The sequence below is a fragment of the Protopterus annectens genome, chromosome 14.part0, assembly GCF_019279795.1.
Source record: "Protopterus annectens isolate FY-2018-M chromosome 14.part0, PAN1.0, whole genome shotgun sequence".
NCBI classification, from domain to species: Eukaryota; Metazoa; Chordata; order Ceratodontiformes; family Protopteridae; genus Protopterus; species Protopterus annectens.
In genome coordinates, this window is record NC_056748.1 from 412,578,938 (window position 1) to 412,596,379 (window position 17,442).

Below are 17,442 nucleotides of genomic sequence, written 5' to 3' on the forward strand. Positions count from 1 at the left end.
CACTCACAATTTAAGTTCATATCAAACTTGGTACACTATGTAGGGCCAAACCTTCTCTAACTCAAAACGCCAGACAAGCCACAGCCAGATCCCACCTCATATCTACTCTCCTATACTGTTCACAAATTTTCACCAACTTGTGCAGATCTGATTTACATCTACTTCATTCCTGCTATAATAAAATAGAAAAATGTGCCTCTAATATACCCAACAGGACCCATCATTGCCTTCCTCTTCAAAAACTACACTGGCTTGAATTTCCCAATCTGTTATATCACTCAATCAACTCACCACTGCCCACGCCATTATTCCACAAACCTGTAAACTGCCCTGCACTCTCCAACCTTGTGCAACTAAATACCAACGCCAGGACCCTTGGATCACCTGATAAAAACTTATACTCAAGGTTAACAAAGTCCCATAATTATTTTGAAGACTCTCTATTCTCCTATAAAGCAGCCAAACAGTGGGACCTCATACCCCAGAATGCCCTAAAACACACAGATAGTCATAGCTTCAAACTCTTCCTAAAGGAATACCTTACTCGACAATGGCCATGTTCCTATAATACTACCGCCAATCAATCAAATGTTTCTTTTCTGCTATCTTCTCCTTGTCTTACGTCTACCAAATGAAAATACCATAATGGTTTATTTCAATTTTGTATCTAATGAGTTTCATATTACTGTCAGTGGTAAGGTTTAGGAAATATATTTTTGTTTGCATTCCCTTTTTGTAAATTGTGATTGTAGGCAACTGTTACAGCTTTGTAAAATGTTTGTAATTTTTTGTACTATTTGTTATGGAGCTTTCCTCCCTGGGTCTCTGCTAAAAATGGGCTACTTGCCCAGATGGACACTACCTGTTTATCAAATGTAAAATAAAATAAATTGACAACAACAGTGGCTTGTTATACCAATGATTGTTATGACAGACTTTAGCCTCATTACAATTAATAGAGTGCACAGTTCTTGTATGTATGTTACAGTTACTTATGCAGGTTATTTTACTGAATTTCTGTAAGGGTGCAGCTAATGTGACATCAGTGTGTATATGCTAGAAGTGTGGTAGGGAAGAAAGTAGATTGCAGAGTGTTTTACAGGCCTATTACCCACTACTTCCCTTAAGATTTTTTGTTAATGCTGTAAAGGGACTTTAATTGGTGTTTTTTGTATGAATGTATATTTTCAGAGTTAATATTAAATTGTGGAACATTTCCACAATTATTTGAATGTTGGTATCTCAATTCCACTGGAGTGGGCAGAGTTACATTATACATGCAAATTTTATGTTTATTAGTGTCCAGATTTTTGGCCAGTTGTACATACTTTTCATGGGCCTTTGTCCAGATTTTTGACATCTCCAGGTTGAGAGGTATGATTCATAACAGATCATTAGAATTAGTAGAGAATAAATTTACTTTTTTTTTTTTTTCTTTTTTAGCACTGCAAGGAGGTGAAACTTATGATGACCAGACTCCAGCCCTGCCCTGGTACTGTGGGACTCACCCATGAAAGCATCCCTCTAACACTGGAACAATTCTAGCCTGCTAGAGTTCATATCCTTACCTTCCTGTATAATAAAGGGCATTGGTTCTCCATACCACTGTCAACTGGAATTGAACTCACCACTCATTGGTTTAACACCCATTGCCCCAACCCACTGCACCAAGCAGGACACTTTGGGTGGATCTATGATCAGCCAACTTTTGTCTTCATAATTTTGTCATGTTCTATTTAAACTTCTTTTCAGGTTTCGATTCTTAGTTGCTGAAAACAGACACATTTTATAGGTCTTGTGCTGCTGGCTGTGTAAGGTTTGGTTTTATTATTTGTGACTCTCTAGCTATAAAAGACTAGTCACCTTTTCCTTTTGGCTGCTCCTGTTAGGGGTCACCACAGCAGATCATTAGTCCACAGAACAAGTTGCAGTACAGTTTTACAGTATTGAGTTGCCAGCCTGGCACCCAACTCTTCCTCAGAAGACACACACACAGGGCTAATTTAGAAAGTCCAGTCCGCCTGCAGCATGTCTTGGGAATATGAAAGGAAACTGCTCACATGGAGGAAACCCATGCAAACACAGAGAGGACATGCATACTCCACACAGAAGGAACCTCAGCCGAGAATCGAACCGGATAACCTCTTACTGTGAGATAACACTAACTTCTGCACCACGGGGCTGCCTGGCTATAAAGACTAGTCTGCTGGAGTTTTTCAACTGTTAATATTATTTATCATCATCGTAACACTGTGTGTACAGCTTTAATAATACACTTATATGCATGTCCTTACTTCTGTGAGCAAACCTCAATATTATAAAATTAATAAACTTAACTATACTTATGTAAAAGTGATGCATTACTTTAATTAATAACTAGTAATAGTAATACATTACTTTAGAAAATAATAGTAATATATTACTTTCACTGAAAAGTAACTAGCAATAGTAACTTACTACTCTTATAAGTTATTAGCACAACACTGCTCCAAACACTGCTCAATCTCAGCCTCCATACAGGTATGTAATGAGCAAATGGAGAACTAAAGTAATTCCCCAGCATAAGGAAGGATTTTCCATACACCCAGGCAATTACAGACCACAAGTCTGACCAGCCTTGTATGCAAAGCCATGGAAAGACTCCTGGAAATATTTAACCAGGATATAGTTAATCTCCAATACACTGAACCATTCTCAGTTTGTATTTGTCAAAGACAGGTCATGCTTACTCAATCTGAATTTTTTTGAGAATGTCAAAGCAATGGATGAAGGCAAGACGGTACACACTGCATACCTCAACCTGACCAAAGTGTTTTGACATTTCCTCACTCGGATACAGTAGAAAAGCTAAATAAACTGGGAATAATCCACTTTATCACCCGCTGGATTGCCAACTGGCTCACAGACATAAGACACAAGATCAAAATAGGGAAAGTTACCATCACAAAGGAACCAGTCACTAACAGAGTTCCCTATAGTTCATTACTGGGACTTCTGTTTGGCATCTACTTTTCAGAAGTAAAAGCCAATAAAAAGGGGCTCTAACTGATTAAATTTTCAGATGACTGCAAGCCAACAGCCACTGAATCCCCAAATGATTTGGCCACCCTGCAGGAAGGCTTGCACCAAATAAATAACTGGTGCCAAAATCATGGACAAACTAAAGTGTATTACTGTATTCTCTGGGAAGTCATTAACCCAGAAAACTACAACACTGAAAATACTCCCCAAGAACTAACTAGTTGCTCAGGATTTGGGAACTTTTAGACAGTGACAAACTTTTGACCAATGTGCATTTATTGTTATAAGAAAGCCCTTCTATAGTGCACAACTTATAAAACAAAGAGATTGTATCTAGATCTAGGGATGACTCCCCATTTATCCAGCCTTCATCAGGCCAAACACTGAATATATAATGCCCCATTTGGCACATATCTGGACAGATGCACGCAGCTTACAAAAACAATGCAAGGCCTAAACAACAAGTCCTACATTAACCAACTCAAAAACCTACCACTATACTTGGTATCCTACAGACTAAGAGATGACCCAAGTCTAGTACACAAAGCATCCTCCGACGCAATACTGACAAATTTACTACACATCAATTCAAATGACATCAGGAATACTCTGTCTAGGGATCTAAACCTATTCTGTAACATCAACAGAACAGTTTGGAACAAGTGCATCTCACGGAAGATAATCACTGCTCTGGAACAAACCTCACAGCCGCATAAAACTAAGTTCACCCATGTCCACACTCTAGTGCCAGCTTGGATCTATGCATGGGAATGGAAAGTTTACCCCGGGACTGCTCCATAAACTACTAATGGACAAATGCAGTTCCTAAGGCTTTATCCCATGCATGGGCCCCCTCAAACTATTTATGGTATAAACCCTGCTATTCTCATTATAAGTGATGCATTACATTTACTATAAAATGGGTAAGGCCAATTTCTAATCAAAAGGAATAGGTTAGTTCAAGCACAAAAAGGGAACCGGCTAGGCTTAAAATGGTCCAGAAAGGCAGCCAGACTAGTACTTACCTATGAACAAAAGATGGATGAAGCTGCTTTGGAGAAGTTTTTTAGTTTAGTTTGTGCTATGGGGGGGGGGGTTAGGTGTGATAGTAACTTCAAATGAGACTGATTTATGGTCAGATCTCACCAGGGAAGTCCTCACAATGGGGGTGCTACAGTGATCCCCCATATTGGTAAGCAACAGATCCAGGATGTTGGCACTCCTTGTGGGGGTGTCAACTACCTGATCCAGGGCATTGGAGTTAATGAAGTTGAGGAACCTTTGGGCAAGCGAATTTCTGCATGAGTAATTTCCCCAGTCAATGGATGGGTAGTCAAAGTCACCCAAAACCATGGTGTTTGGATGTATCTTAGTAGACTCAAGTAGATCCAAATAGGCAGCGTGGGTGTGTAGCTGGCAATGACTTGAATAGGTGTCCTACCAACAGTTAATTGCACCTGACGTATCTCCAGGAAATCATGCTGTCTGACCAGTCTGGAGGTGTATGTATCTTTAATGAATATTGAAACACCACCTCCTTTAGTTTTCATGCCTTCAGTTTGTGGTCTGAATGTGCAGAAGGAGGTGTAGCCCGATATGGCTGGGATGCTCTCTACAGCCTTGAGAGATGTCTGTGTGACTGCACAAATGTATTTCTTCCAAAGTGAGGACTGCTTCCAGTGAATGCAGTTTTGTGTTAAGACTCCAAGCATTTAGCAGCAAAACCATGAGGTTGTTCTTAGATGGAGTTCTTACATCGGGAATTGCATCCTTGAGACACTGTCTAAAAAAGGCACTATAAGGGTGGCAACAGCCTTGACCAATAAACAAAATCTCAGGAGTGACAGATGAAGACCATCTCTTGCAAAGCATCAAAGTCTTTTGATCATGTCATCCCAGGCTGACAGATACTGTATCACTTTGGAATGACACCAGAAACTAAGCCAATTATTGAAGTCAATCATTTTCTGTTTGTATTGAGGCATCATCCTAGGTGAAGGTAAAATGCTGCTTAAGGATAGGGACATACCTGCCTGAGACACATAGTCCGAGAGCTCAATCATGTCTCTCTTCATATATTCCAGAGAGGTACATCTCAGGTTATTCACACCAACAAGGACTATGCCAGAGTCATAACAGTACCTGATGTTGAGAGAGTTGAATGCTTGGTGGATCAAGCACCTGACAGACAGCTGACCATGGCCTTCTCCTTATCCAGCCTGGTGAGAGGGGCATCTGTGTGTCTCACGATGGAATCACCTATGACTAATATGTTTGGTTTTGTGTTTTGCCCTAAAGGCTTCACAAGTAAGACACTGGTGCTTGAGCTATTACTTGTATTGTGTTCTGCAGAGGAAGTATTATGTGTATCATGTCTGTGTTTGTGTTTGTGAGGTTTCTGGCGTTTAGTTATATTTCTGGTGAGGACCTCCATATATGCAGGTATCTGGGATGTTGGTTTGGGTGGAATAGGAGGTAATGTGTGCATGCTGACAACCCACTAATTGTCAAATGTACTGACTGGTGTGTGAGAAAGCATGGATTCAAGGTTCTTAATATAGCTGCACCTCCCAGATGTTGAGTTTGTGTAGTCTAGGAGTAGACGGTTGTCAGTGAACATGAGGTAGTCACTACACTGTCTCAGGATCCCCATGTCAACCAAGATGGCTGGATAAACTGTGGGAAATTGTGTATCTATAGTGTTGAGTAAATTTAAATGGTTAGGAAGAGAGGTCGCACTTATGAACAGCTAGTGAGTGAGAGGTGTTTTGGAACCTCTAAGGCTAAGCTTAATGTTCTATCTGACAGTAAAGCTGAGCCACAAAAAACCTCAGGAGGACCACAAAGTGCGAAGGCAAAATTTAACAAACAAAACATTTGCTACTATAACCATCAACGGTAACTACTGCTACGCAGCAGTGCAGGATGGTGTCCTACATGCAAGAAGTGCAGACACGTGGCTTATATAATGCAAGATATAACCCTTTTAACTCAAGTGAGCAAGTAAGGACAGAAATAACCCTTTTAACTTAAACTAGCAAATCAGGACCCATCTTGAGCTCTAGTCCAATCACCTTCAATTAGATGGGACCCATACAGTCTCCTCCTCCAAGGGTGCAGAAATGCCGTCTCCAAGAAGCATGGCTTGAATTGATGCTCAGAGGTTACAAAACAGACCCAGAAACAGCAAGCCTGGAACTGGGCTATGCTACAGCTGAAGTAGTACAGTATGCAGTAAAATGTAGCCAAAAAAAAGTTCCGACAATTCACACAGATGCAAATACTAATTAAGAGTGTAATATAAGATCAGAAACAGGCTCTTATAGTTAATTGGAAGCAACAGATGCCTAAGATCTTCCAGTATCTCAGTGAAGAGCTGGTTTTAGTGCTCAAGAGATACAAGGCAGTCTAGATTCTGTAAGACTGACTCTATCCTATGCTAAGTGCAGAGATATTTGAAATTTAAACTGCTTAAAACCACAGTCACAACAGAAAAAAAACAGTATAAAGCAACAATTCGGTAGAGCAATGTTCTCAATTAAATCAGGCTAGTAACAAGCAGTAATAAAAGAGGAGGTATAAATGCAAGTGAACACTTTTAAGAACAGCAGCAAAAACAAAATAAAGTATTAAAGTCGGAAAAGGTATAGTATAAGCACAGTAAAATACAGTAAAAACAGCTGAATAAAGTGTATTTTTTGTCAGGTAGAACTGGAGGAAACAGTAGATAAGCCAAGGTTAAGAAAGGGGTGGGCCTTCCCAAACAGTATCGCTGTACTCAGTAGAAAGAGTTGATGCGATGGGACTGGGAAGACTGTCCAGTAGCAAAGTTATGATAAGAGGACGGCAAAGCAAAAGTCACCAAGTTACAAGGGCACAACAACAATAGTGCGGGTGGGAGGGAAAGTCAAATACAGACAGCCTGAGTAAGTGTTCAGAAATAAGCCAGGAAGAGAAACCAGTTTAACACACAAACTTTGCAACACTAAGCAAAGAATTATTAAATAGCACTGAAACAGTTATAGCAAGTGCAAAAAATATACTTATATCAGCTTTGCATGTCAGATGGTGTTAAAAGTATTCCAAGCCGGACAAAAAGGAAAGGAGCTTGAATACTGAGCACAATCTTGCAAATATGTGAATCTCTTATAGTAGTAGGATGAAAGACTAACCATCAGGTAAATCACATAAGGACACAAATAGCTATTTTCTACCTAAATCAAATGGAGCCATCCAGAGTAAGTGTGCACAAGTAAGCCAGAATGAGAAACCAGTTTAACACACAAACTTTGCAACACTAAGCAAAGAATTATTAAATATCACTCAAACAGTTATAAAAAGTGCAAAAAATATACTTATATCAGCTTTGCATGTCAGATGGTGTTAGAACAACTCCAAGCCAGGCAACAAGGAAAGGACCTCATGAATATTGAGCACAAGTTTGCAAATATGTGAATCTTTTATAATAGTAGAATGAAAGACTAAACCTCAGGCAAGTCAGATAAGGGCACAAATAGCTATTTTCCACCTAAAGCAAATGGAGCCACCCAAGGTAAGGGTTTCACAAGTAAGTCAGAAACAGAAAACAATTTAACACAAAAACTTTGTAACACTAAGCAAAGAATTATTAAATATCAATGAAACAGTTATAGTGAGTGCAATAAAAAAAAATATATATATATATATATATATAGGTTCCAGCTACATCGCCGAATTCACACTTCACCGAAACACAAAAGACGAAGACCAAACCACCAAAAGTCCATTTGTTCGAAGTTGTAATTTGCCAGTTTATTTTATCGAAGAATGTTACTTTAAGGTTGAGGTTTGCCATGTTTCGGGATCCTCCTGTATACTGTACCACCTGTACAGCATAAGGGGTGCATGACAGCATAGCTGATACTGTTTACGATGGATTTTAGTGTTGGAGAGGTCATGTTTTGTTTCTGTTGGGGAAATATATTTGTAACATGTCAAACCATTTGGGCAGTGCTCCGATATTCTAATTGCAGATCACGGTACAGTGAATAATGTGAAATATACCCTTTTCCTCACTGTAGGACAGTCTCAGAGTTGGTATGTATAATGTGCAGGGTGTGTGTGGGGTGCAGCCCCCTACATGGGGGTGCAGGGGGCTTCCCCCCTGCAGGAAGATTAGAGAATATGTTGCTTTTGTGTTTTGGTTTAGTTGCTGTTATTTCTATGTTGTGCATTTTGGCTTAGTGTACTTTCGGTGGTATGGTTTTTCTGTGGATTGGTCTCAGTCTTTTGTGACTCCGTGATGTATGAATTTGGCGATGTAAATGGGACCCATATATATATATATATATATATATATATATATATATATATATATATGGGTGTGTGTGTGTGTGTGTGCACACTTATATCAGATTTGTATATCAGACGGCGATAGAACTATTCCTAGCCAGAAAACAATTAAAGGAGCTCTTGAATATTGAGCACAATCTTGCAAATATATGAATCTTTTATAGTAGTAGGATGAAACACTAACCCACGGGCAAATCAGATAAGGACACAAAACCCTATTTCCACCTAAATCAAATGGAGCCAGCCGGAGCAAGTGTTCTCAAGTAAGCCAGAAACAGAAACCAGTTTAACACACAAACTTTCCAATACTAAGCAAAGAATTATTAAATATCACTGAAACAGTTATAGCAAATGAAAAAATATACTTATATCAGATCAACTTTATATGTCAGATGGTGTTAAAAGTATTCCAAGCCAGACAAAAAGGAAGGGAGCTCTTGAATACTGAGCAAAATCTTGCAAATATGCAAATCTTTTATAGTAGTAGGATGAAAGACTAACCATCAGGAAAGTCAGATAAGGACACAAATAGCTATTTTCCATCTAAATCAAACGATGACATCCAGAGTAAGTGTTCACAAGTAAACGAGAAAGAGAAACCAGTTTAACACACAAACTTTGCAACACTAAGCAAATGCAGAAAATATACTTATATCAGCTTTGTATGCCAGATGGTGTTAAAAGTATTCCAAGCCAGACAAAAAGGAAAGGAGCTTGAATACTGAGCACAATCTTGCAAATATGTGAATCTTTTATAGTAGTAGGATGAAAGACTAGGCCTTAGGCAAGTCAGATAAGGGCACAAATAGCTATTTTCTACCTAAATCAAATGGAGACATCCAGAGTAATTGTGCACAAGTAAGCCAGAAAGAGAAACAAGTTTAACACACAAACGTTGCAACACTATGCAAATAATTATTAAATATCATTCAAACAGTTATAGCAAGTGCAAAAAATATACTTATATCAGCGTTGTATGTCAGCTGGTGTTACAAGTATTCCAAGCCAGGCAACAGGGAAAGGAGATCTTAAATATTAAGCACAATCTTGCAAATTTGTGAATCTTTTATTGTAGTAGGATGAAATACTAAACTTTGGGCAAATCAGATAAGGAAAGAAATAACTATTTTCTACCTAAATCAAATGGAGCCAGCCAGAGTAAGTGTTCACAAGTAAGTCAGAAACAGAAACCAGTTTAACACACAAACTTTGCAACACTAAGCAAAGAATTATTTAATATCACTGAAACAGTTATTACAAGTGCAAAAAATATATTTATATCAGCTTGATGTGTCAGATGGTGTTAGAGGTATTCCAAGTCAGCCAACAAAAGTATTTTCATTTAACCTAATATAATTAGCAAAAGGATCTATTACTAAAGCAAACAATGCTGGTGATAACGGACAGCTCTGTTTTGCACTTTTTTATATTAAAAGAATTAGAAATAAAACAGTCTATTTTAAGAAAGGAATTAGAATTATTGTAAAGTTTGGTAACTAAAGATGTGAACTCCATTAAGAAATTATATTCCTTAAGTATTTTAAATAGATAGGCCCAATTCACTAAATCAATCATATTCTGATTTCAGGCACTCCTACTGTGTACAAAGAGAGCATCTGGGATACAGAAAAAAAAAAAAAAAATTAAGCTTGTTTCCTGCCTTTCCTGTTAAGTGGTATAGACTATTTGTAGGCTTCTGAGCCCCCAAGACCTTCTGTGTTGGAGGGAAGCCTTCTAGCTTAGTTTTTTTTCTTATAACTAGCCAGTTTTCTAGTTTCAGCACTCAAATCTGTTTCTTTGATCTCAGCACTTGTTCAGAAAAAAAAAAAAAAAATTCATCTGCTTTTACTGTACTTGTGTTTCTACCTACTTTTTTTACTTTTGCATCATCTTAAAAGTACTCAATTGTATTTATTACTGCTTGGTGTAACTCATTCTAAGCCTTTTGGTTTAAACACTTGGGCTTCGTACCAGTTGTTTTGCACTGAGAGGGTTTGTGGTCTGCACTGTAGTGGCAGAACAGGTAGCTTACATTCTTCTAGGTTGGGAACTGCTGATTGAGGGCTCAGTGTCTGTTATTCTAAAAGTGTATTAATTCTGGTTTAAGCACTTGGGCTTTCAGGCCAGTTATTTTACATTAAGAGGGTTCATGGTCTGCACTCTTGTGGGAGGAGAGGCTGGACTCTGCCCTTCTGAGCTGGGAATTTCTGGTTGAAAGCTTATAGTGCATGCATATCTGAACTGCTTCTTACTGAAGTTGGTGCGCCTTGTTTGCTGTGGCATAGACTGGATTCAGGCCTGCTGGATCTAGCTTTGTTTGTGTAACTTGAGCACTAATCCAGGCATTCTCTAAAGTATTCAATTGTATTTATTACTGCTTGGTAGTAACTTGATTAAAGTGTAGCTATCATTCTAAGTCTTTTGGATTAAGCACTTGGGCTTCAGACCAGTTGTTTTACATTAGGAAGGTTTGTGGCATGCACTGTGGTGGCAGGACAGGTAGCTTTCATCCTTCTAAGTTGGGAACTGCTGATTGAGAGCCCAGTGTCTGTTATTCTTAAAGTGTATTAGTTCTGGTTTAAGCACTTGGGCTTCAGGCCAGTTATTTTACATTAAGAAGGTTTGTGGTCTGCACTCTTGTGGGAGAAGAGGCTGGACTCTGCCCTTCTGAGCTGGGAATTTCTGGTTAAAGGTTTATAGTGCCTGAATATTTGAACTGTATCTTACTGAAACTGGTACACCTTGTTTGCTGTAGCATAGACTAGATCCAGGCCTGCTGAATTTAGCTTTGTTTATATGCTTGTTGTTTGTTTGCTTGTTATTTCCCTGGAGCGCTAATTCCACCTAATACGCGGCTTCTCAGCGCTTCTGTGGATCACTAGTGATATCTGCATTGCTTACTGTACTTATTTCCTTGTTTCGCTTGAAAGAAAGTTACTGTTTGTCGTTTTTGCATTTAAGTTACCTGTAACACATTGCACTTAAGTTATCTAGCACTTGCTCACTAAAGCAATTATATAAGTCAGCACTAAAAATTAAAAGCACTACACCCTCACTCCCCACTGGCCCTGGTTTTCAATTATTAAGGAATTCCCAATATTATTCTAGCATGTCCAAAGGTCAGTTGTCAATCTCCTCTCCGGTCCAGCTGGTGAGTCTGGGAATCTTGAGGCAATGTTACAACTGCCTCATGTACACAGACAACCCTCTCCTCCTCCCAACAAATTCCAAAACATGTGAGAGATGCAACCATATAGCCAAACTGGAGGCTAAGCTCTCTCAACTCAGTACTGGCATAACCAGTCAGGAGGAGAAGGAAACCACACTCACTACAATTCCAGTCTCACATAGACCTACCACGACAGCAAACCAAACACATAATCACACAAAAACATACTCGGAGGCTCTAAATAAAGATCTGCCGAAGCAGCAGAGACCTCCAAAGCAGACACCCAAGCAGCCTCTACCCCAAAACAAAACACGTGCAACACATATCTCACAAAGCCAGTGTGCCAAACAGTCACAGCCCTTAAGACTAAACAACACACCTGATACACTTGTAATAGGTGACTCTATCGTCAGGCACACTGACGTCCCGCTCACCAGGCTGAACAAGGAGAGGGTCACGGTGAGCAGCCTGTTGGGTGCTAGGATCCGCCACAAAACACAAGCACTCAGGTCACTCCAAGGCAAGTACAAATATGACTCAGTCATTGTCCATGCTGGTGTGAATGACCTGAGACATACCTCCCTGGACTACATGAAAAGAGACATAAAGGAGCTCTCTGAGCATGTAGCCCAGGCCGGTATGACCCTGACCTTGAGTAGCATCTTACCCTCACCAAGAATGATGCCACAATATGAAGACAAGATGATTAATTCCAACAAGTGGCTTAAGTACTGGTGTCATTCAAAGGGGATCCAATACCTGTCAGCTTGGGATGATATGCTCGACAAGCCACGATGCTTCGCTAGGGACGGCTTGCACCTGTCACCCCTGGGCTTTCAGCTATTGGCAAAGGCTCTTGCTACCCCCATAGTGCCTTTTTTAGGCAAGGCTCAAAAGACAAACCCACCTCCATAGGTATTACAAGGGATAAGAAACTAAGAGTAATGCTACTCAATGCCAGAAGTCTAAACCTCAAGATGCACGCATTCGAAACTCTTCTTAGCATGGAGAAAATCGATATCTGTGCAGTAACAGAAACCTGGTTCAGGGCTCCCGAGAGCACCCCAGCACTACCAGGTTATACCTCATACCATGCTTTTCGGCCCCAAAACTTGGACCGAACCACAAAAGGAGGGGGAGTATCGATATTCATCAAAGATACCCACACCTCCAGGTTGGTGGCAAAGCACGAATCATCAGAGACTATCCATGTGCAACTAACAGTGGGTAAAACTGCCTTCCAGTTTATAGCCTGCTAGAGACCACCCTCCCAAACCCAGGAACCCCACTCGGCCTTCCTGAGAACACTGGAAAATATGAAGGTCTCTCCAAACACCATTATATTGGGCGACTTCAACTACCCAAACATAGACTGGGAGCATTACTCTAGCTCCAACACCCTAGCCCAAAGGTTCCTAGAATTTATAAACTCAAATGCTATGGAACAACTTGTTACCACTCCCACAAGAGGGGAAAACATACTGGACCTGATCATCACCAACATGGGGACTCTATGCTCCAGACCAGAAGTGTATCCCTCACTGGTAAGATCAGACCATAAACTAATCTCACTGGATATTCACATCCCGACCCCACCCCCTGCCCAACCACAGTGAAAAACTTCTCTAAAGCAAATTTCACACTCCTCAAAACTGAGGTGGAATCCTTCAAAGCCCCCGGGCCTGTGGAAAATACGGCCCAGACTGCAGAATCCTTTATAAATGCATTCTATGAACACCTTCAGGAATGCATGGATCATGCGATCCCAAATAAAACCAAGACCCAATCCTCCAAAGGCAGACGTCCTGTCTGGTGGACCCCAGCCATAAACAAACTATACAATAGAAGGAGGAAGCTACTAAATGATAGAGCAAAATCCCAAAAAGAGAAGGCATCACTGATCAGTATTAGCAAAAAACTATGGGCACACATAAAATTGTCTAAGGCCAGCTTCGAGAGAAAAATTGCACAGGACACTAAGGATAATCACAAGGCTTTCTTTAATTATGTTAGGAACCTGGGTGGTAATTCCCAGATATGCTCAGAATTAGTCCAAAATGACAAAAAGTACACCAAACCCACAGACATTGCCAACATCCTAGCTGACAGGTTCAGCGCAAACTTCCCCCCCCCTCCCCACCAAAAGGGCAAATATCTATCCCAGCAGAGTGCTACCCCCCTGACATCTCAGATGCTCAGGTAAGAGCCGCCCTCTCCAAAGCAAAAAACACAGCATCAATGGGACCAGATGGTGTCCCGGGCTGCATCCTACATGAACTCCAAGAAGAGCTAAACCCAAACATAAAACTACTGTTCAATCTCAGCCTTACTACAGGGTATGTGCCCAAAGAGTGGCGTACAGCAACAGTGGTCCCTCTCCATAAAGGTGGTGCCTCAACAGATCCTGGACACTATCGCCCCATAAGCCTGACTAGCTTGGTCTGCAAAGCTATGGAAAGGATCATCATGGAACTCATAAATAAAGATATTGGGGACCTACAAACACTGGATCCTACCCAGTTCGGCTTTGTTAAGGGCAGATCCTGCCTCTTAAACCTGGTTGATTTCTTTGAAACAGTCACCAAGGCCATTGACGAGGGGAAGGTGGTCCACACAGCCTACCTGGACCTCGCAAAAGCCTTCGATACAATACCCCACTCGGGCATTATAGATAAGCTCACCAGCTTAAATATAAACCCCTATGTCACTAGATGGATTGCAAACTGGCTCAAGGACAGAACCCACATGGTTAGAATTTCTGGAGCCATGTCAGACTCCAAACCAGTTACAAGTGGTGTTCCACAAGGCTCAGTCCTGGGACCTCTCTTGTTCGGTATATATTTCTCGGAGGTACAGGCCAACACGGAAGGACTGTGGCTGACCAAGTTCGCAGATGACTGCAAACTGGGCGCCATAATCGACTCTCCAGCTGACACAAGCATCCTCCAAAAGGGCCTCATAAAAACAGACAACTGGTGCCAGAGCCATGGCCTCAAGCTAAATGCCAAAAGTGTATAGTCATCACCTTTGGCAAAAACAAAGTGCCCACAAATTACCACATAGGTGGTAATCCATTAAGTACAGAAGAAGTAATTAGTGACCTGGGGACCCAAGTTGATAGCAATCTCTCATTTGACAACCACGTGGCCAAAGTGGTTAGAAAAACATTTTATATAGCCCACCTAATCATGAAGGGATTCACATCTAGATCGGGGAGGTCATCGTGCCTCTTTACTCATCCCTCATCAGGCCCATAATTGAGTACAATGCCCCTTTTGGGATGTACCTTACCAGACACCTGCAGCAACTGGAAAGACCCCAAAAGTACCTCACCAAGAGGATCAAAGGGCTCAAACAGATGCCATATGCTGCCCGGTTTAAGAAACTCCAGCTCTACTCAGTGGCATACCGCCTGTTCAGAGGCTATCTGTGCCTGACGTATAAAGCCATGTCCAACCCGGAATTAATGGACATGCTGCACCTCAGAAAACCCAAATCCCATCGAGCTACGCGCTCGAGAGACTTGAACCTCAGCACTGAAATAAATAGGACATGCTGGAGGGACAGATTCATAACCCAGAGGCTCCCTTCACTCTGGAATAAAATCCCAGTCCAGGTTAGGCAGAGTCCCTCATTGACTCTCTCCAAGAGGAATCTTGATGAGTGGATGGGAGATCGTAGGTTTACCCCGGGTATCACTTCTGTGTCACTGTTAGACAGAGGCACAGTATACTAACCTCGAAAAAGGGCATAGCAAAATAAATTTAAAACGGGTGGCAAAAGCCAAACACATTCTGGCTAGGCTTATAAATGCCCTAGGGCAGATAGCCTAGTATGAACCTATGAACCTATGAAAAGCTTTATCAAAATCTAAATGTATTACTGAAAGTTCCTTTTTTTATTTTTATTGGCATAATCTATTAAGATATTGAGTCTAATTATATTATATTGTACCTCTCTGTTTAAAATAAACCCAGTCTGATCATAATTAATTATTTTTTGGCAAAATAAAATTGATTTTATTAGTAAGAATTGAGATAAACATCTTATAATCAACATTATGAAGAGAAATAGGAGGATAAGAAGAACATTGTGAATGATCTTTGTCTTGTTATAATATAGGCAATATAAGAGAAAATCTCCTTAAGGGAGGGATTTAGATGTATTTTTAATTTCTTTTAAAGCTTCTGCTGATACATTAACTACATTATCCAGCAATAATTTAAATAACTTTGGAATTATACCATCTAACCCAGGTACTTTATTTTTCTTTAACCTTTTAATCTGATCTTTAATTTCTTTTAAAGAAAATGGTCTATCAGTTCTTTTTGCTTTGTCATTTGTTAATTTTATATGTATATTATTTTTAAAAATGTTTCTTCTGTATTGCCATTAATTAAATCATTGTTTTTATTAATAATATTCTCATTATATTTTCTAAAGCACTCAAGAATATCCCTTATATTTGTCTTTATCTCATACCCATTATTGACTTGATAAGATATTTCTTTAATATGATTTTATTTACTCATTTTCTTATATCTAATAGCTAGTTGAAATAGACGAGGGATTTGTTGAATAAATTTGAAATTTTATTTTTTCTAAATTAAGGCATACCTTATGATGTAAAATTTTGACATATTTTGTGGTTAAGCTCTTTAATTCTGATTGAGTAAATATCATTTGACTTAAAACTTAACTTTAACTTATCTATCTTAGTTTGTAAAGTATTCAATTCCTTATCCCATTCTACTCTTTTACAATTATACCAATTCAAAATTCTACCATTAAGGTAAGCTTTCAGTGAATTCCAAGCAATAACTTTTGAATCTTCATCATTCATATTTATTTCTAGAGAAAAAAAAAAACGTCCTTAATAACTTTAATTCCAAAAAGATATGCTGGTAATATTTTACAATGCACTAAATTACTAGATTTTAACATAAGACCGAATGTAATTGCATTATGGTCAGATAGTGGGCGAGATATTATTGAAACTTGATTAATATTTGAAAGTAATTTATTATAAATAAAGACTTTATCTATATTAGTTTGTGTTCCATACCTATAAGAATAATGAGTGTGATAAATGGAGTTGGATATTTTCAAATCATAAATATCATTCGATAAAAAATAATAAATGTTAGGCTGACGATATTAGTTTAAGTTCCTTGTTAGCTGTAGTAGCCTTTTCAGATAAAATCCAATTAAAATCAATGGTTATAATGATTTCCCCTTTCATATACTCAGTAATGATGTCTGAATACTTTTTTGATATTTTAGCTCCAATTCCTGGATCCAATAAGAAATTACAAAAGTATAATATCTCTTATTTATTTCAAGTATGTCAAGCTATAACATACCATTTTTAACTGAATATCAATTACTTTAGGGATTACAGCTGAATTATTCCATAAAATGAGAGTGCCTCTCCTTTTAGCTTTGAATTGAGAACTAGCTAGGATTGAATAATCTTTCATTATCATCCTGCTAGTATAATCATTAAGGAAATGAGTTTCTTGTGTAAATACAATATGAGCTTTATGTAACTTTAAACACCTAAATAAATTAGCCCCATTTGGTGGACTGTTTAAGCCATTAATATTCAAAGATAAGCATTTGTAATACATCTTCTATAGTATAAGAATATGCTTAAAGTAAATGGGCGAGAAAGAAATCTAAATATTAAGAATAAAATTGTACCATATTCAGTTATGGACAAAACTACTATCACATTAATAAAACCCTTTAAAAATTTAAAATTTAAACATCTAAGCATGAAATAGAAAATTTTTAGTTGGATGAAACAATCAAACTACTTTTAAACAACCCAATTTATTAAGCTGAAAATCAATCAAATGCTTCTACTTCTTAGTAAAACAATTATACTTTCATTAAATACCTTTATTATAAGAGCACTC